General features: G+C 43.3%; 1 long non-coding RNA gene across 1 annotated transcript; it reads left to right on the forward strand.

Annotated features, from left to right (window-relative positions):
* The first annotated feature begins 1,935 nt into the window (after positions 1 to 1,935).
* LOC140196106 (uncharacterized) lies at positions 1,936 to 18,145 on the forward strand. Its single transcript, XR_011885620.1, has 3 exons — positions 1,936 to 2,009; positions 3,965 to 4,029; positions 18,125 to 18,145. It is a non-coding gene; the product is annotated as an uncharacterized lncRNA (long non-coding RNA).
* Positions 18,146 to 21,824: the final 3,679 nt, after the last annotated feature.

Genomic DNA, 21,824 nt, shown 5'->3' on the forward strand with positions numbered 1-21,824 from the left:
CAGAGTAGGAAGAGAGTATCTTTTTTTCCCTAGAGTTGAACTGTCTCATACTAGACGGCATATACTTAAGCTGAGAGGGGGTAATTTCAAAGGAGATGTGTGTGGGGGCGGGTAACTTTTTTACACAGAGAGGGGTGGGTGCTTGGAATGCGCAGCCTGGGGTGGTGACAGAGGCAGATACATTAGAGATTTTTAAGAGACGTTTAGATAAGCACATGATTGAGATGAGGGAAAAGGAAGGAAACGAGCATTCTATCGGCACAGGGGATTAGATTAGTTGGCCATTGATTACTAATTTAATTTGGTTTGGCACAACGTTGTGGGCAAAAGGGCCTGCTCCTATGCTGTACTGTTCTAATATTCCAAATGTGGCCTAACCAAAGTTAAGTACAGCTGTGACATGACGTCCTGACCCCAGCTGTGTGCTCTGTACCCCAACCACTGAGGGCAAGCACACAATAGTCTTTCTCTACCACCCTATTAACATGCTAAAGTTTTAAGATTAGCTTTATTTGTCTTGTGTAAATCGAAAATGCATTATTTGTGTCAAATCAATTCAGGAGGAATATGCTGGGCAGCCCGCAAATGCTACCTTGCTTCTGGCATCAATAAAGTATGCCCACAATTCACTGACCCTAGCCGTACATCTTTTGGAACGGGGGAGGAAACCGGAGCATCTGGAGGAGTGTGCAGACTCCTGCCAGACAGAGGCAGGAATCATACCCCACCCTGGCAGCTGGCGCTGTAAAGCATTACGTTAACCGCCATGCTACCACACTGCCTCGTTGCCCCCATAAGCTGCGTGTCCACTTTCACAGGGTCAACCTAATCTGGACCCCAAGATCCCTCTGTACATCAGTGCCATTAGGAGTCCTGTCATTAATTTGGGCAGCATGGTAGTGTAATGCAAACACGAGGAATTCTGCAGATGCTGGAAATTCAAGCAACACACATCAAAGTTGCTGGTGAACGCAGCAGGCCAGGCAGCCATAGGAAGAGGTGCAGTCGACGTTTCAGGCCAAGACCCTTCGTCAGGACTAACTGAAAGAAGAGCTAGTAAGAGATTTGAAAGTGGCATGAACATTGACTTCTCTAACTTCTGTTAATGCCCCACCTCCCCCTTGTACCCCATCCGTTATTGCCTATCTTCTGGGCTTCCCCCCCCCCCCCTTTCTTTCACCCTGGGCCTCCTGTCCCATGATCCTCTCATATCCCCTTTGCCAATCACCTGTCCAGCTCTTGGCTCCATCCCTCCCCCTCCTGTCTTCTCCGATCATTTTGGATCTCCCCCTCCCCCTCCCACTTTCAAATCTCTTACTAACTCTTCCTTCAGTTAGTCCTGACGAAGGGTCTCGGCCTGAAACGTCGACTGTACCTCTTCCTAGAGATGCTGCCTGGCCTGCTGCGTTCACCAGCAACTTTTATGTGTGTTGCATGGTAGTGCAATGGTTAGCTTAATGTTTAATAGGACAGGTGACCTGGGTTCAATTACTCCTGTTGCCTGCAAGAAGTTTATATGTTCTCCCTGAGACTGTGCGGGTTTCCTCCAGGAGCTCTGACATCCTCTCACTGTCCACAGATGTACCAGTTGTTTAGCTTAATTGGTCATTATAAATTGTACTCTGATTAGGCCAGGATTAAATCGGGGGATTGCAGATCGGCACAGCTCACAGGGCCAAAAGGGTTTATTCCAAGCTATATCACATCAAATAAATAAAATTATTGAATACCTCCCTGTTATATTTGACTTCCCGAAGGGCAGAACCTTACAACTGGCTAGATTCAAATCCATTTGCCATTTCTTCACCCTCATATGTAACTGATCGATATCCTACCGATTAATTTGGCAGCTCTCTACATTGTTCAAAATTCCACCAATCTTTGTGTCATCTGCAAAATTACTAACCCCCCTGTCTATGCTTCCGTCCTCAGGCCACCAGACCTCCTCCTGTTGAGTGGAATGTTGGAAAAGGCCTAGGTCTAAACATGTCTGTTCATGACCCCTACAGGTGAGGCCGCACTTGGAGTGTGCTGTTCAGTACTGGTCACCCTGCTATAGGAAAGATATTACTGAACTGAAAAGAATGCTGAAAAGACTCACCAGGATGTTGCAACGACTTGAGTGAGTTACCAGGAGGGGTTGGGCAGGCTGGGACTTTATTCCTTTGAACGTAGGAGACTGAGGTGATCTTATAGAGGCATGTTGAGCCATGACAGACGTAGATAAGGTAAAAGCAGTCGATCTTTTCACCAGGGTTGGCCAATCAGTAACTAGAGAGGGAAAATCTGTAACTAGGCTTAAACTGAGAGGGGAAAACTTCAATCTAAACTTCAGGCTTCAGAACAGAGACGAGGAGGAGTTTTGTTGGCCAGAAGGTGTTGAATCTGTGCAATTCATTGCCACAGATGGCCATGGAGGCCAAGTCATTGGGTATATTTAAAGCGGAAGGTTCTTGATTTAATAAGGGTGTCAAAGGCTATGGAGAGAAGGTAAGAGAATGGGTTGAAAGGGATAATAAATCAGACGTGATCGAATGGTGGTCCAAACTCAATGGGCTGAATGGCCTCATTCTGCTCCTGCCTTATGCTTTTATGGTCTTATGGACTGTAGCTGATTGATGGTTATGGGAAACTGACAGGGCAATACAGCTGGGGGTCAAAGTTGGTAACTGGTAATTGGTTTTTACTTGTCACCTGTATTGTAACCCTCAGCACTAATACTCCATGGAAACCAGTCAAGGCGGGGAAAACAGTCCCCACCTGTCTGGTCTCCTCTTCTACCTCAAGTCCTCCTGTCCAGGTACCATCCTCACAAATCTTTCCTGCACCCTCTCTGACTTAATCACATCCTTTGGCATGCATGGACGTAACTACGTAAAACCCGCTCGCATCTATCCACATGTGAGGCATAAAGTGTATGAATGCAACGGTTCCCAAAATATCCAGCTCTAATTAAGCACAGCACATTTTAAGACAGGAGGGCATTTTCTTGGCAAGCAAGCAGGCCTAAATTATGCAGCACTGGTCACAGAGGTATTGGAGAGGAGATGTGTGCCTCATACATTTTCATGCATAATTAACAACCCAGTGCTCTCTTTCCTCTCCAGACAAAAAAAAAGTTACAACTAACTGGGTTGGCCAGATGTTCAGAAATATCCCAATCCGCATGATGCCAAGAGTTAGTCAGGATGAACTTTTTGTTTATGGTTGTTTTTTTATTTTCATTTTCAGACTTGAATGTGCACCTTGGCTCATTTCACTACAGAGATGTGTGGGCAAAATCTGTGATGTTGCCTTGGTTGGGCAATGCTGCTTAACAGCAGCAAGGCATACAGCAGGCCAGCACAGTGATTCGTCATTCCAGTAGGCATGCAGGCCATTCAGCCCGTCTGAATATGGTTTTGTTCACATTCCATTCTGACTTTACCATCTGTACCACACCATCCTTACACTATCGATTTAAACAGCATCTGCGAACCTCTAAGAGTCAAAGTAACGTGAGCCAATAGAATTCAAAGGTAACTGAAGGGGTAGCCAATCAGGAAGGAGGCAAGCAAATAGGGTGGGGACTATATAAACGTGAGCACTCCCAGAAAGAAACACCAGCAACTGTGCACTGAGGATGTCACCTACCTCAACTGGGGATGAAACGTCTGCAAGCTAATTGCCAAGCTTGACGAACACCACAACATCAAACGCCCAAACCCGAGCTACCAATATCCACCACCATCCTAAACCATCTATACTAACTGATCTATATCTTGTACTATAATCTATATATTATATACTATGTATGTACTATATACTATATCTATATACTCTTTCAAGACTCCGCAACTCATATTCTCAGCATTATTTATTTGTTTAATTGTTTATTGATTTAATTATTCAGTTATTTATTTTAATTAGCAAAGATCGCCATCTTTTGCACATTGATTGTTTGTAACCCTTCATTTGTCCACAGTTTTTCACTGATTCCACTGAATTCCTTCGTTCTGCTGTGAATGCCTGCAAGAAGAAGAATTTCAAGTTAGTATTTCTGGTGAATCTGTGGAATTCATTGCCACAGATGGCTGTGGAGGCCAGGTCATTGGGCATCTTCAAAATGAAGGTTCACAGACTCTTGATTAGTAAGAGTGATAAAGGTCACAGGGAGAAGGGAGAAGAATGGGATTGAGGAATAATAAATCAGCTGTGATGGATTGGTGGAGCAAACCCAATGGCCTGAATAGGCTAATTCTGCTCCTATGTCTTATAGACATGGAACTTGGGCTGAAAGGCTTGTTTCTGTGCTTTATAAATCTCGCTGAATTTACTCTCAGCGTCTGGGAAAAAGTCTTTGTAGGTTTGAAGAGTCAACCATTCATTAAGATCTCAGTAGTTTTTGCATTGTTACATATGTCCTAAAGAAACCATCGGGGATTGAGTTGGATAGTTAATGCAGAGAGTGGCTGTCATAGATTCCTTCCACGGTTTGTGCCATGATGGAGTGAGTCCTCTCTCTGCTCATTGTGGATCCAGACCCAATCCAAATGAAGGGACTTGATTGTCCATTTCCCTTCATAGATGCTGCCTGACCTGCTGAGTTCCTCCAGCATTTTGTGTGTTGCTCCAAGCTCCAGCTTATAGTGGGTGACATCTACAAGATACCCTGACCAACATAATAACTATATACCTGGGCAGTACAAACGGCTATGTCAGGATGCTGTTCATTGCCTATAACTCAACGTTTAACATTACTTTTATCATTCCTACAGTCCTGATCAATAAGCTATGGAACCTGGATCTCTGTGTCTCCCTCTAGAATTGAATCCTTGTCTTCCTAACTGGAAGAATACAATCTGTGCACATTAGTATTGATAACTCCTCCTCCCTGATGATCAACACTAATACACTTCAGGAATGTGAGCTTAGCTCACTGTTCTACTCTCTCTAAACCCATGATTGTATGGCTAAGCATAGCTCAAATACTATCTATAAATTTGCTGATGATACAACCATTGTTGGTAGAATCTTAGATGGAGATATAAGTGCATACAGGAGCAAGATATACCAGCTGGTTGAGTGGTGTCCCAGCAACAACTTTACACTCAATGTCAGTAAGACGAAAGAGCCGATTGTGGACTTCAGAAAGGGTAGGGCAAGGAAACATGAACCAATCTTCATAGGGGGATCAGAACTGGAGAGAGTGAACAATCTCAAGTTACTGGGATCTAACCGTGTCCCAATGAGCGGGCCCCACCTCCCTCTCATACCCCATCCATTATTTATTTATATACACACATTCTTTTTCTCTCTCCTTTTTCTCCCTCTGTCCCTCTCACTATACCCCTTGCCCATCCTCTGGGTTCCCCCCCTCCCCCTTTTCCTTCTCCCTAGGCCTCCTGTCCCATGATCCTCTCATATCCCCTTTTGTCAATCACCTGTCCAGCTCTTGGCTCCATCCCTCCCCCTCCTGTCTTCTCCTATCATTTCGGATCTCCCCCCCCCCTCCCACTTTCAAATCTCTTACTAGCTCTTCTTTCAGTTAGTCCTGACGAAGGGTCTCGGCCCGAAACGTTGACTGTACCTCTTCCTAGAGATGCTGCCTGGCCTGTTGCGTTCACCGGCAACCTTGATGTGTGTTGTGTGAAATTCCAGCATCTGCAGATTTCCTCATGTTCCCAACATATCAGTGCAGCTATAAAGACAGCGGCTATATTTCATTAAGAGTTTAAAGAGATTTGGTTTGAAAACTTAAGATATTCGAAAACTTCTACAGTTGCGCCATGCAGAGCAGTCTGATAGGCTGCATCACTGTCTAATATGGGGGTGTGGGGGCTACTGCACAGGTTCGAAAGAAGCTACTGAAAGTTGTAAAATTAGTCAGCTTCATCATGGATACTAGCCTCCGTAGTATCCAAGACATCTTCAAGGAGCAGTGTCTCAGAAAGGCTGCAGCCATCATTAAGGACCCCCATCACCCAGGACATGCGCTCTTCTCATTGTTACTGTCAAGAAGGAGGTACAGAAGCCTGAAGGCACACACTCAGCGATTCAGGACCAGCTTCTTTCCCTCTGCCATCTGATTCTGAAATGGACATTGAACCCATGAACACTACCTCACTTTTGTTATTTCTGTTTTTGCACTATTTTTAATTTAACAATTTAATACATATTTATATACTTACTGTAATTGACTTACATATTTTATTATTTTCTATATTTATGATGTATTACATTGTACTGCTGCTACTAAGTTAGCAAATTTCATGACATACGCCTCTGATATTAAACCTGATTCTGATTCTAAGATATTCGTAGCATTTTAAAGTGGCAGATGCAGTATACTGGCATGGTGTTCCAGTGCAGTAAAATACAGCACTATAGAGAGATTTAGTTAAAGAGTTGAAATATGGGCAGTTATGAGTAGAATATAATGGGAAGGGACAGAGATGACAACACTCATATTTTATTAGTGAAGACTAATTGTGAAAAGTGAAGATATTTGGAACAAGATGGATGGAATACGTTGGGTATTTGATGTTTTCTTTCAATGGGCTTCCATGGTGCTTCTTTGCTTTGTGGCTGCCTGCCAGAAGATGAGTCTCGGGGTTGTATACTGCAGATATACATTGTTAATAAATGTACTTTGAACTTTTAAATGGGTTTTATCTGGTATTACCATAGTTGTATGGTGACCAAAGTAAGAAATAAATATTCTGGAAGTCTGGAGATGAATGCTATTTAATTCTTGGGTTGGGTTGGGTGTTAATGGAACCGAAACATTTCACTATATGTTTTGATGTACATGTGATAAATAAATCTGAATCCAGAGAGATCATTCCATACTTCTACTGTATACAGCACAAAATGAAAACAATTCTAAATGCAGAAAGAGTGCAGAGCAGGTAGACAGGAGGAGAAAAGGGACAAGGAAGTATGTAAGTCATATCTGTAAGTTGGGTGGTCTTTATTTGCCCCTCTCCTCCTCATACTGGCCACCTCCACTCTCCACTCTTTGTCCTAATGCACGGTTTCAACACAGGTAACATGAATAATTCTTTTACCCCCACAGATGCCGCTCGATTCGCTGAGTTCCTCCAGCAGATTGTTTGTTGCTCTAGAGGTACAAACGTAGGTTAGGGTCTACTTAACACCATTATACTGTTAATTATGAAACTAGAGGGTTGTACAAATAAAACATAGCTATAAACTTTGGGGGAATGTAATATGCATGGAAAGAAAAGTCATTTGAGTTCATAGGTGCATTTGTGAAGCTTTTAAGAACAGTGTTGCTAATTAGGGAACAGAATGGTTTAGATCGAGTTGAGCTTTAGTTTCAAAACAACTGATCTTCAGATGAAGCTGGTCAAAATGTAATAGAAATTTTCACTGGATGTGAGAATAAGGACTGAGCAAGCATTTTTAATGAAACCAGTTATATGGGCTTATGTAGGCTTGAGTTGACTAAGGTAGATTAAAAATGCAGTGCAGATAAACACTGATTCATAGTTCAATTAATATTTTATGGTCCTCAACAAATATTCAATTATTTATTCTTTTTAAGCCCTCCCCCGCCCCCGGAGCCTAGGCTGCTGACAGCAGTTCACCGGAGTCCTCTGTCCTGGGACAGTCTTTCGGTCTTCCAAGGTGTAGCCCATTAGTGATCCCTTCAGTTCCGAGGATGAGGGCTTTGGAGCTTCTGTTGATGTTTCTGTGGCGCTGGGCTTTTTACGGGCTGGGTTTGCTAACACCATGCCCAGGCCTCCTCCTCCTCTCAGCCAGGCTTGGGACCATCCATGGTGCAATTATTCACATTTTTTTTTGAAGTAAAATTAAGGAAAATGACAGTTCATTTTGTGGCTAGCTAAGAGTGGAAATAGAATTAGGTTAGAAGGAATTATAATACTGAAAAAGATTAGTAAGCCAGAGGCTTGGCAGAATACTGGGAGCCGGCCAATGTAATTAAAATGATGACAGAGAAATAGAATATGTGAGTAAACTGTAAATCTGATTTTAATAGATTCTACAAGCAGGTTAACTGAGAACAACAGAAGTAAGTGTGGGTGCCTTAGAGATGGAGTCAAAAGAAATGATTATTTATTTTATTTAGAGATACAACGTGGAACAGGCCCTTCTGGCCCAATGAGACACATTGCCCAGCAACCCACCAATTTAACCCCATCCTAATCACAAATCAATTTACAATGACTAATTAACCTACTAACCAGTACAACCAGTATCCAGGACATCTTCAAGGAGTGATGCCTCAAAAAGGGATATCATTAAGGACCCCCATCACCCAGGACATGCCCTGTTCTCATTGCTACCGTCAGGGAGGAGGTACAGGAGCCTGAAGGCACACACTCAACAATTCAGGAATAGTTTCTTCCCCTTTGTCATCAACCTTCTGAAAAGATATTGAACCCTTTCTACTTTTATTTTACACAAATTATTTAATTTAACCGTTTAATATATATACACTTCCTGTAATTCATTTTTTTCTATTATGCTGCTGCCACTAAGTTAACAAATTTCATGACATATGCCAGTGATGCTAAACCTGATTCTGATTCTGATCTTTGGACTGTGAGTGGAAACCAGAGCACCTGGAGGAAACTTTGCACACATGGGAAGAAAGTGCAGACTTTCTTACAGAGGATGCCGGAACTGAACTATGAACTTATCGCCTTGTATTCCTCTCTCCCCTTCCCTCACCTATAAAATCTACTCATCTTTTTTTCTCCAGTCTCGGCCCAAAACATCGACTGTACTCTTTTCCATAGATGCTGCCTGGCCTGCTGCGTTCCTCCAGCATTGTGTGTGTTTTTCTCAGGAATCTGTCAGACTTTCAACACTAATTTCTATAGTGTGTGAAGGAGGAGGGATGAAATAAAGAGTGGGTAAGTTGATTGGTGAGAGAGATAGAGGTCTGGAGAAGAGGGAATCCGATAGGTGGGTATAGAAGGCCATGGGAGAAAGAAAAAGGGGAAGGAGCACTAGAAGGTGGTGGTGGATGGGCAAGGAGATAATGTGAGAGAGGGAAAAGGGGATGGGGAATGTTGAAGGCGGGCATTATTGAAAGTTCGAGAAATCGATGATCATGCCATCAGGTTGAAGGCTACGTAGACAGATTATAAGGTATTATTCCTCCAAACCTCATAGACAAATGAGAATGGGAAGTGGGATTAAAATGGGCAGCCACTGGGAGATTCCTGAGATGTTGCATTTACATCCTTAAAGATTTGGCAGCAGAAATAACAGTGTCTGTAGTAAGGTGGAATTGTAGCATAGCGGTCTGTGTTACATTATGACAGCATCAACAACTTGAGCTCAATTTATCCACTCTCTGTAAGGAGGTTGCCTATTCTCCCCTTGATTGCATTGGTTTCCTCTGGGTGCTCCAGTTTCCTCCAAAGACATACGAGTTAGCAAGTTGTGGGTAAGCTATATTGGCTCCGGAAGCATGGTGACACACATAGGCTACCCCAATGCATCCTCAAACAGTGTTGGTCTTTAATGCAAGCGTCCCATTTCACTGTGTGTCTCAATGTTTCAACGTACATGTGACAAAATAAAGTTAATCTTTCGTTAATTTTTCTTTCTTTCTTTAATTCCCTCGAATTCCATACGATCCCCGCCTCTATATGTCACCCCCATGGAATGCGTGTGTTTTTTCTCTGGTTCCCTTTCACGGTCTAATGACGTACCAGGCAGGTTTGTTGTAACCTGTTCTGTGATTAGGTTAGGGTTAAATCAGGGTTGCCGGGGATTGTGCGTCAGAGGGCCGGAAGCGTTGTGGATTTGAAGGTGGAAAGTGTGATAACCTGTTCAAAAGAGGAGGCAGATAGAACGCATCTGAGAAAATCCAGGGGATCTTCATTTAAATAAACAACTTTATTTGTAGAGCCCTTTCATGCTAGTGCTTTACAGTGGGGTGAATGTACAAATATGAAAAATACAATAAAATAAAAAACAAAAATAAACATGAAAATAAAGACAGAAAGATGTTAGTTGAAAGCAAGGTTAAATAAATAGGTTTAGAGCCGGTGTTTAAAAGTGTCAACCGAGTCTAAGTCCCTTATAGTTTTAGGTATCAAATTCCGCAGTTTAGGAGCGTAATTCAAAAAAGCTGACCTGCCAAATACCTTTTGAAGGAGATTGCTTAAACTTAAGAGACCGGCCGCAGAAAACCTGAGAGCTCGAGCAAGATTATAAAACAAACAAGATTCTGTGATGTACTCCAGTCCTAATCCATTGAGAGCTTTAAAAACAAGCGAACTTTAAAATCAATTTTAAAAGATACAGGAAACCAATGCAGAACATCTAGTGCAGGAGTGATATGTTCCTTCATCTCAGTTTTGGTTAAAAATCTAGCAGTGGTGTTCTAAATAAGTTGAATGTATCAATAGATTGCTTTGGAAGGCCAGTAAAAAAGCACATTGCAGTAATCTAGTCTAGTGGATATAAGGGCTTGAATTAGTTTTTCAGCATTGTTATGTGACAGAAACAAATCTGATCACTGGTATTAGACTGGAATCCTTTACTAAAGATATAGCAACAGGAAACTTAGTCCGTTGTGGACACAGCTCTGTACATCAGAATCAGAATCAGGTTTATTATCACTGGCATGTGTCGTGAAATTTGTTAACTCAGCAGCAGCAGTTCAATGCAATACATAATATAGAAGAAAAATAAATAAATTACTGTATACGTATATTGAAAAGATTAAAAATCATGCAAAAAACAGAAATAATATATATTAGAAAAGTGAGGTAGTGTTCAAGGGTTCAATGTCCATTCAGGAATCGATGGCAGAGGGGAAGAAGCTGTTCCTAAATCACTTCAGGCTTCACTGATGGTAACAGTGAGAAAAGGGGCATGTCCCATGTGCTGGAGGTCCTTAATAATGGACGCTGCCTTTCAGAGACATTGCTTCTTGAAGGTGTCCTGGGTACATTGTAGGCTAGTACCCAAGATGGGGCTGACTCGGTTTACAATCCTCTGCAGCGACTTTCAGTCATGGAAACCAACATTCCCTCCAAGGACTCCAGACATCTGCAGAATCGAGGCAAGGCAAGCAGAGGCGAGGAAGAGTCGAGGTGGAACCTGGGCCCGAGAGTGAGGAAAGATCAAAGGTTTGATGGATTTCAGCGCCAAGCTGAACTGGAAAGCTTGCATACCGCCCAGTCGAGATGGTAGTATTTGTGCCCAAGAGCAAGGAACAGCCCAAGGTTTGGACAACTTAAGCTCCAGGCCAGATTGAAAAGGTCAGGGTGTCGGGCTGGAGGCAAAGGATGGGCTGGTTCAGCTCACTGTTCTGTGGCGTACTTGTTTCTGTATTGAACTGAGACTGTGGCCTGCACCTGAAATCTTGCTGGCTATGGACTCACTTTCATGAGCTTCAGTTCTGTTTACTATTTGCCTACTTCTACTGTTTGCACATTTTCTTTCTCTGCACATTGGGTGTTTGACAACCTTTTTTCATTTTAATGGGATCTATTGGGTTTCTTTGTTTTGCGGCTGCCTGAAAGAGATGAATCCCCAGGTTGCATAAAGCATGCATACTTTGATAATAAATGTACTTTGAACTTTAAACTTTAAAGCAGCCAAGATAATCAAATTCCCTCCCACTGTAGACCATCTTTCTTCTCCCCCGTCCCATCTGGCAGAAGGTAGGAAAACCAAACATGTGCTAACTCACTCAAGATCAGTTTCTACCCCACTCTTATCAGACGGCAGAACAGGCTGAGTATATAATAAAATGGATTCTTGACCTCACAATCTACCTCATTATGGTTAAACATTTTATTCCCTGCCTACACTGAACTTCTTCTGAAACTGTTACACTTTATTCTGCATTTGGTTTCCTAAGGTCTTTTCTTGCTGCTGCCATCAGGTAGAAGGTACAAGAGCCTCAGGACTCGCACCAGCAGGTTCAAGAACAGTTACCACCCCTCAACCATCAGGCTCTTGGACAAAAGATGATAACTACACTCATTCTGTTTTCCCATGTTCCCAAACATCAATTTTCTCACTTTAACAACTCTGTATCTTGTTATTTCATGCTCTCATTATTTATTGCTATTTAATTATATTTACATTTGCAGAGTTTGTTATTCAGTGATCCTGTTTACGGTTACTGTTCCATAGATTTGCTGAGTATGCCCACAGGGAAGAGAATCTCAGAGTTGTATGTGGTGATGTCTATGTACTCTGATAATAAATTTTACTCTGAACTTTGAACTTTAAGGTTGTTATCACTAGATATGGAAATGGGGATAAGCTGTTAAATACTCCCAAAAGCGACTTCTCATACAGCCTCTGACAACCAAGTTCAGCTCCTGCCCTTCACATGTGGTTTAGCTACCAAGCCTGACGGAACCATTTCCACTGACAGGAGAAAGGCGGATACCTTAAATCCAGTCGCTTTGGGCAGATGGGGCCTGTCAGCTGTGGTTGGCAGCTCATTTAGGAGAAGGAAAACTGTGATCGCAAACCTCTGCAGCCTTGCAGCTAAACCCACTCTTGGAGAAGGCTTTAGGAGTAAACCCTGGGAAAAGTCCGGAGCTGAAGTCCCCAAGGCAGTCCTACATTGAGTTTGACGCTGACTGGCAACTCCACTGATGTCAAACTGTATCAGTCTCTGCCATTCCTTTGGGTTCATCAGATGCGTGGAGAGGGGGAGCCTGCTACATGTGCAACAGCTTGCTCTCCATATTGCACTGCCCTGGCTTGCCAGCTAGCTTGCATATCACACAGACAGCAGAGCCGCAACATCCATGACCAACACCTAGCAAAGGAGGGCCTCATTCTGCATTCTGTTATTGTACTGCCTCAGTGCACTGTTGGATTGAAATGATCTGTGTGGACGGCATGCAAAAGGAAGTTTTACACTGCACCCCAGTACATGGGACAATAAAATTTACCAATTTCATAAAAGGGAAATGATGTTAGACAAGGCGACATGGTTGCATAATGGTTACGGTAGTGCTTCACAGCCCCAGCAACCGGGGTTCAACACCCGCAGCTCTTTACAAAGTGTTTGTACGTTCTCCCTGTGACACCACGAGTTTCCTGAGGGTGCTCCAATTTCCTCTCTCAGTCCAAAGACGTATGAGTTAGAGTTAGTACCATATCTTACAACATCTCCCAATCTAACATTGGCAATGTGTGGTTCATACCTTTGTAGTTTGCTTTATGATCCATACTGAGATGATTTGACACAAATGACGCATTTCACTGTATGGTATGAAGTACAAATAAATCTAGTCTTTAATCTCTTTAGTCTTTGCTTTGTTCAGATTTAAGACTGTTTCTGTTCAGTAAGATAAAGTCAACGGACTGCATTTCGTCAATGCAGGGAACAATGTGGACATGGGAAAGTTGCAACACACACAAAATGCTGGAGGAATGGGGAAAGACAGGGGAAAGAAGCCAGAATTTTAAAAAGTAGGTGGGGGAAGGGGAAGGAAGATAGCTAGAAGATGATAGGTGAAGCCAGCTGAGTGGGAAAGGCAAAGGGTTGGAGATGAAGGAATGCTATAGGAGAGCAGAATGGACAATGGGAGAAAGAGAAGGAGGAGCAGACCCAGGGGGAGTTGATAGGCAGATTAGGAGAAAAGATAAGAGGCCAGAGTGGGGGATAGAAGAGAAGAGAAAGGGCAGGGAAAAATAATTTACCAGAAGGAGAAATCAATGTTCATGCCATCAGGTTGGAGGCTACCTAGATGGAAAATGAGGTGTTGTTCCTCCAACATGAGGGTCTCCCCATCATGGCAGAACAGGAGGCCGTGGACCAACATGTTGGAATGGGAATGTGGAGAATTGGAATTAAAATACTTGACTACTAGGAAATTTTGTTTTTGGTGGATTGAGTGGAGGTGCTCGACAAAGCGGTCCCCAATTTACATCAGGTCTCACCAATGTAGAGGAGGCTGCATCAGGAGCACTGGATATAATAGACAACCCTCAAAGACTCCCAGTTGAAGCGTTTTCTCATCTGGAAGTTCTGTTTGGGGCTCTGCATGAAGCTGAGTGAGGAGGTGAATGGGAAAATTGCTTCCAGACTGAGCTTCTGTTCGCCTCAGCAATCAGAGTCAGAATCAGGTTCACAGCATGAAGGAAATTTTTCAAACACAGACAAATGGGACAAGCTAAGAAGAGCATCTTGGTTAACATAGAGATGTAGGGCACTCTCCCAACTCTTTCCATCTTTGCTTCATCCAGTTCTTCAGTGTCTACACTCCCCAGTCGCTAGAATAGTGTCACTTGCATAGTGCTCTATCTGTTAAAGACCTGTCTGGAGAAAAAAAAATCTATTCAGTGGGAACGCCCTTCATCGGTAGCTTTCCTTGAAATCCACACACCATCCTGACTTATGAACTTGTTACTATTGGGCACGTGGCCAAGTGGTTAAGGCATTGGACTAGCAACCTGAAGGTTGTGAGTTCGAGCCCCAGCTGAGGGAACGTGTTGTGTCCTTGAGCAAGGCACTTAATCACACATTGCTCTGCGACGACACCGGTGCCAAGCTGTATGGGTCCTAGTGCCCTTCCCTTGGACAACATTGGTGTCGTGGAGAGGGGAGACTTGCAGCATGGGCAACTGTTCGTCTCCCATACAACCTTGCCCAGACCTGCACCCTGGAGAGTGAAGACTTTCCAGGCACAGATCCATGGTCTCACAAGACTAATGGATGCCTTTACTTTTTTTACTACTGTAAAACGTCAACAAGGAACACAGTTTGAGGCCACCAATGTTAGTTTCAGTAAGAAAACATCCAATAAAAGTCAACAATTTCTACTTGAAGTTCAGGGCCCTTTAATAATATCACAGAGTCATCTAGTAATACTGTAAACTCTTTCGCCAAACTTCCCTTAGACAAACAAGATATTCATCTAAGTGTCAGCATTTACCTGTATTAGACAATTTTCCTCTCTAAACCTGTCCTATCCACATAGGTGTCCAAAGGTCCTTTAAATGTTGATATTGCAGTATGGCGTGGACTGTTGTCCAGTGCAAAGTGAACCGAGAATTTGCTTACCTATGAGTTAAAGATGTTGCAGATGTATGGTCAGAAAAGTCTTATGGTCCTGTGATACTTACAACATCTGTTAGGGTGATTGATGAGTGGTAGAATCTGAAGGTATCCAGGTTTAGAATCAGATTCAGATTCAGATTTACCACACATACATTGAAACATACAGTGAAATGTGTTGCTTGCGTTAACAATCAACACATCCAAAGAATATACTCGGGGCATCCCACAAGTGTCGCCACACATTCCGTGTCAACACAACATACCCACAATGCTCGGCAGCCCAACTTAGCATACCCAGCATGCTTGGGAAACCCAAGCTACAACAACACAACAACACCACACGTATGTTAATGGTGCTGCGGTAACATTTGAATGGAAATATCTTCACATACCTCTCTTCTTGCTGCAACTTGGAGGAGATTTATTTTCTTTAAGCATGAGTAGACTAACCACCCCCCCCCCCACCCATCCTACTTCAAAAAAAAGAAAACGTCATACTCCATTGTGCAGCGAGAAACATGAGAGGAAGCAGGAAGGTAAAGGAACAGAACATCTGGGCCTCATTGCTGAATCAGCTAGCACTGAGAAAAGCTACAGGCATCCGGGAGACTTCAGCAGCTAGCAGCACAGAAATATGTTTCTTTTTTACACTTTAGGCTTCTTATGAGAGAGAATGTGTGTGCGTGCGTTTGTCTGCTTGAGCGTATGCATGTTTCTGAGATTTGAAAGATTTTAAACAGAGATTATCATTATTTGTCACATGTACGTCAAAGCATACAGTGCAATGTATCGCATGCATCAAGACAAGTCAGCGAGGGCTGTGCTGGCAGCGCATAAGTGTTGGTGAGTTTCTGGCACCAACATAGCATGCCCACAGCTCACAACTCTGATCCGTACATTACTGTGCAAACTTCTTAGGCACCCTATCTATATATATATATATATGCCTAAGACTTTTGCACAGTACCTTATATATTGCACTGTACTGTTGCTGCAAAAAGCAACAAATTTCATGACATATGTGAGTGATGATAGTGAGAGGGCACAGTTTTAAGGTGCTTGGAAGTAGGTACAGAGGAGATGTGAGGGGTAAGTTTTTTACACAGAGAGTGATGAGTGTACGGTATGAGCTGCCAGCTGTGGTGGTGGAGGCAAATACGATAGGGTCTTTTAAGAGGCTCCTGGATAGGTACATGGAGCTTAGAGAAATAGAGGGCTATAGGTAACCGTAGGTAATTTCTAAAGTAAGTACATGTTCAGCACAGCATTGTGAGCCGAAGGGCCTGTACTGTGCTGTAGTTTTTTTCTATGTTTCTATGATAAACCTGATTCTGATATGGGTTTCTATTGTGGACTGAGAGAGAGAAGGGGGCAGGAAGAGGGGAATCATGGTTAGAAAAAGGGGAAGGGGGAAGGGAGTGGGAAGCACCAGAGAGACATTTTGCAATGACCAATAAATCAATTGTTTGGGACCAAATAACCTTGCCTGGTGGCTCAGGACTGGGTGTGTCTGAAGCCACCCCAACACCCGCCCCCGGCACTCCTTCTCTGCCACCCATACCACACCACTCCTATGGCGCTCCACCTTCGCCATTCCCAACATCCTTTGCTCCGGCCGGATTTAGAAGCTCACTTTCCACTCCATGTTGACAACCAAGAGTATGTCATTGGAACGTGGGAGGGAACCATAGCACCCAGAGGAAACCCACGCAGTCATGGGGAGAACGGACAAACGCCTTACAGACAGTGGAGAGAACTGAATCCCTGATTTTACAGCTGGCATTATAACATAATGTGCTAACGTGCCACCCTACGTGTGTGTTTGTGTACGTATGTGTTTACATATGTGTGTCTGTTTTCATGTTTGTTTGCATATGGGTGTGTACATCTGCTTCTGCTGCATGTGTGTCTGTATGTGTGTATTTGTAAAAATCGCTGGTGAACGCAGCAGGCCAGGCAGCATTTATAGGAAGAGGTACAGTCGACGTTTCGGGCTGAGACCCTTCATCAGGACTAACTGAAAGAAGAGATAGTACGAGATTTCCTGGCCTGCTGCGTTTACCAGCAATTTTTATGTGTGTTGCTTGAATTTCCAGCATCTGCAGATGTCCTTGTGTGCGTGTGTGTGTGTTGTTGCATGTATATATTTGTGGGGGTGAATGTGATTGCATGTTCTAGGGTTGGCATGTTAACGTGGTGGTTAACGTAACACTATGATAGTGCTAGCTGTACGATCGGGTTTCAATTACCACCGCGGTCTTTCAGGAGTTTGTACTTTTTCCCCGAGACTGCTACGCCACCATGCTGACTCTATCAGCTGATTCTGGTCAAAATTTATGCCTCAATGCCACTGATTACCTATGTTATAGTTTGTTTCCTTAAGGTTGTTTTAGTCGGGGGTGGTAGTGGGGACAAGTTCCCACTACCTATTAAATGCTCCCAATGACATGCGCCTCATGAAGGCTCTGACAACCAGGTCCAGCTCCTGGCCTTCACGTGTGGCTTAGCTACTAAGCCCAGTGGAACTGTTTCAACTGACAGCAGAAGGGCTAAAGGCGCCTTAAAAGCAGTCATTTCGGGCAGATGTGGATCATCAGCCGTGGTTGGCGATTCATCCAGAAGGAAACCTCTGATCTCAGATCTCCACTACCTTGCAGCTATACCCACTCATGGGGAAGTTTTTGGATGCAAACCCCCAAAGTAAGATTCTGGAGCTGGGGTCCCTATGTTGAGTTCAAAGCTGACCGGCAACTCCTGCAATGCTTCTGGTGCCAAACTGTATCAGTCTCTGCCGTTCCTTTGGGTTCATCAGATGCGTGGAGAGTGGGGGTTTGCTACATGGGCAACAGCTTGATCTCCATATTGCAGTGCCCAGACTTGTGTATCTAGACAGCTAGGATGCAACATCCATAGTCAACCCTGACCAACACAGGCCTCAGGGCTTGGTGGTGTGTCTAGTCATAAACTATCCTTGCCATTTCCTACATCAAAACTGCTATTAATCTTCACTGGCTGTGTAGATCTTTACATGGCTTGAATATATGAAAGGAGATATAATAATTCAATTTTATATAAATTCAATAATTCTATTTTTGGTAGGTAGAAAGAATAGTTCATGAGGAAAAGGAGATTCTGCAGATGCTGGAATTCCTGAGGAAGAAACACAAGATGCAGGAGGAGCTCAGCAGGCCAGGTATTCAGTGAAGAAGAATAAAAAGTCGATGATTCGGGCCTCGAGGAAAAGAGACGGTGTAAGAGTGGAGCCAGAATGGGGAATGGAAAAAGAGCAAAATTACCAGTAGTTAGAAAAATTGATGTTCATGAGCTATCTTCTTGTCAATTGGAAAACCATAAGACCATAAATCATACTATAGGAGCAGAATTAAGCCATTTGGCTTATTGAGTCTGTTTTGTCATTTTATCATGGCTGATCCATTTTCTTCTCAAACCCATTCTCCTGTCTTCTCCCCATAACCTTTCACGCCCTGACTTATCAAGAATCTATCATCCTCCAACTTAAGTATACCCAGTGACTACACCAATACACCACTGCTGCCTGTGGCTACAAATTCCACAGACTCTCCACTTTTCGGCTAAAGAAATTCCGCTTCACCTCTATTCTAAACGGACAACCTATATTCTGAGGTTGCAGACTCCCCCATAATAGTAAACACTGTCTCCACATCCACTCCATCTAGGCCTTTCAAGATACGATAGGTTTCAATGAGATTCCATTCCGCGCCCCCCCCCCCATTCATCTAAATTGCAGTGAGTACAAACCACAGCCATCAAATGCTCCTCATATGATAAGCCTTTCATTCCCAGCATCATTTTGAACCCTCTGCAACGTCAGCACATCCTTTCTAAGATAAGGGGCACAAAACTGCTCACAATACTCCAAGTGAGGCCTCACCAGTGCCTTATAAAAGCTTCAGCATTACATCCTCGTTTTTATATTCAAGTCCTCTCGAAATGATTGCACTGCTGACTCAACCTGCAAATACACCTTTAGGGAATATTGCACAAGGACTACCAAGGCCCTTTGCGCCTCAGATTTTTGAATTTTCTCTCCATTTAGAAAATAATCTATGCTTTTATTTCTTCTACCAACGTGCATGGCCATACTCTTCCTGGCACTGTGTTCCATCTGCCATTTCTTTGCAAATTCTCTTAATCTGCCTAAGTCCTTCTGCAGCCTCTTTACTTCCACAAAACTGCCTCCCCCACCATCTATCTTCATATCGTCTTCAAACCTTTTAACAAAGCCATCAATTCCATCATCCAAATCACTGGCATATAATGTAAAAGGAATTAGTCCTGACAGTGGCCCGTGTGGAACACCACTAGTCACTGGCAGCCAATCAGAAAAGGCTCCCTTTATTCTGATTCTTTGCCTCCTGTCAGTCGGCCAATGCTCCATCCATGCTAATATCTTTCCTGTAATACCATGGGCTCTTATTTTGCAAAGCAGCCACATGTGTGGCACCTTGTCAGAAGCTTTCTGAAAATCCAAATACACAACATTAACTGATTCTCCTTTGTCTATCCTGTGTGTTACTACGTCAAAGAATTCCAATCGATTTGTCAGGCAATATTTTCCCTTAAGGAAACCAGGTTGACTTTGGCCTATTTTGCCATGTGCTTCCAAGTACCTCAAAACCTACATTATCTTGTGGACAGAAATAAAAATAATAGTAAATAAAATAAAATAATAATAATAATAATAAATAAACAAGTAAATCAATTATGTATACCGAATTGATTTTTTAAAAAGTGCAAAAACAGAAATACTGTATATTTAAAAAAAAGGTTCAGTAGTGTCCAAAGATTCAATGTCCGTTTTGGAATCAGATGGCAGAGGGGAAGAAGCTGTTCCTGAATCACTGAGTGTGTGTCTTCAGGCTTCTGTATCTCCTACTTGATGGTAACAGTGAGAAAAGAGCATGGCCTGGGTGCTGGAGGTCCTTTATAATGGATGCTGCCTTTCTGAGACACTGCTCCCTAAAGATGTCCTGGGTACTTTGTAGGCTAGTACCCGAGATGGAGATGACTAGTTTTTCCACCTTTCAGTCCTGTGCAGTAGCCCCACACCCCCCACCCCTCATACCAGACAGTGATGCAGCCTGTCAGAATGCTCTCCATCTTACAACTATAGAAGTTGTACCATGACATGCCAAATCTCTTCAAACTCCTAATAAAGTATAGCTGCTGCCTTGCCTTCTTTATAACTGCAACAATATGTTGGGACCAGGTTAGATCCTCAGAGATCTTGACATACAGGAATTTAAAGCTGCTCCCTCTCTCCACTTCTGATCCCTCTATGAGGATTGGTGTGTGTTCCTTCGTCTTACCCTTCCTTAAGTCCACAATCAGCTCTTTCATCTTACTGATGTTGAGTGCCAGGTTGTTGCTGTGGCACCACTCCACTAGTTGGCATATCTTGCCTCTGTACGCCCTCTTGTCACCACCTGAGATTCTACCAACAATGGTTATATTGTCAGCAAATTTATAGATGGTATTTGAGCTATGTCTAGCCACACAGTCATGTGTATATAGAGAGTAGAGCAGTGGGCTAAGCACACACCTCTGAGGTGCACCACTGTTGATCATCAGTGAGGAGGATATGTTATCACTGATCCACACAGATTGTGGTCTTCCATTTAGGAAGTCAAGGATCCAATTGCAGAGGGAAGTACAGAGGCCCAGGTTCTGCAACTTCTCAATCAGGATTGTAAGAATGATGGTATTAAATGCTGAGCTATAGTCGCTGAACAACATCCTGATGTAGGTGTTTGTGTTGTCCAGGCAGTCTAACTTTGTGTGGAGAGCCATTGAGATTGTATCTGCCATTGACCTATTGTGGCAATAGGCAAATTGTAATGGGTCCAGGTCCTTGCTGAGGCAGGAGTTCAGTCTAGTCATGACCAACCTCTCAAAACATTTCATCACTGTCCATGTGAGTGCTACCGGGCTATAGTCATTAAGGCAGGCCACATTATTCTTCTTAGGCACTGGTATAATCGTTGCCTCTTTGAAGCAAGTAGGAAGTTCCACCCATAGCAGTGAGAGGTTGAAAATGTCCTTGAATACTCCTGCTAGTTGGTTGACACAGGTTTTCAAAGCCTCACTAGGTACTCCATTAGGACCTTCTGCCTTGCTAGGGTTCACTCTCTTTAAAGACAGCCTAACATCACCCTCTGAGATGGAGATCACAGGGTCATTAGGTGCAGCAGGGATCTTCACAGCTGTAGTTGTGTTCTCAAAGTGTGCATGGAAGGCGTTGAGTTCATCTGGTAGAAGAGGAGATGAAGAATCAGAGCTGAGGACTGGAGTGACCATCTAACAAACAGCAGGATCCCTGGTGGAGACATTGCGTTTGGTTCTGGAAGGAACACAAGTCGAACTTATTAATTCATGATTGGTCTGTAATAAGCTGCTGAAGGGGAGTGAAGTGTTTGGGCCTAAAAGAGGAAATTAAGCTTGATATGGGTTTGGATAATTAAATCTTTGATGGAAATACTAACTGCTGCTTCAGGTATTTACACATAATGTCATAATTTCCCCAAATATGACCTCAGTTGTCATCACTATGTGCCATTTTGTACGACATGGGTGATCATGATCTTTCCTTGGCATGAAGTGGTTTGCCATTGTCTTCTTCTGGGCAGTGCCCTTACAAATTGTCTGCTTGGTGTCAGTGGTCACATAACCAGGACTTGTGATATTTATCAGCCGCTCATACGACCATCCAGCACCTGCTCCCGTGGCTCCCTGGTTGGGGGTGGGACAAAGCAGGTGC

Source organism: Mobula birostris, chromosome 4 (genome assembly GCF_030028105.1).
Source record: "Mobula birostris isolate sMobBir1 chromosome 4, sMobBir1.hap1, whole genome shotgun sequence".
Taxonomy (NCBI): Eukaryota; Metazoa; Chordata; class Chondrichthyes; order Myliobatiformes; family Myliobatidae; genus Mobula; species Mobula birostris.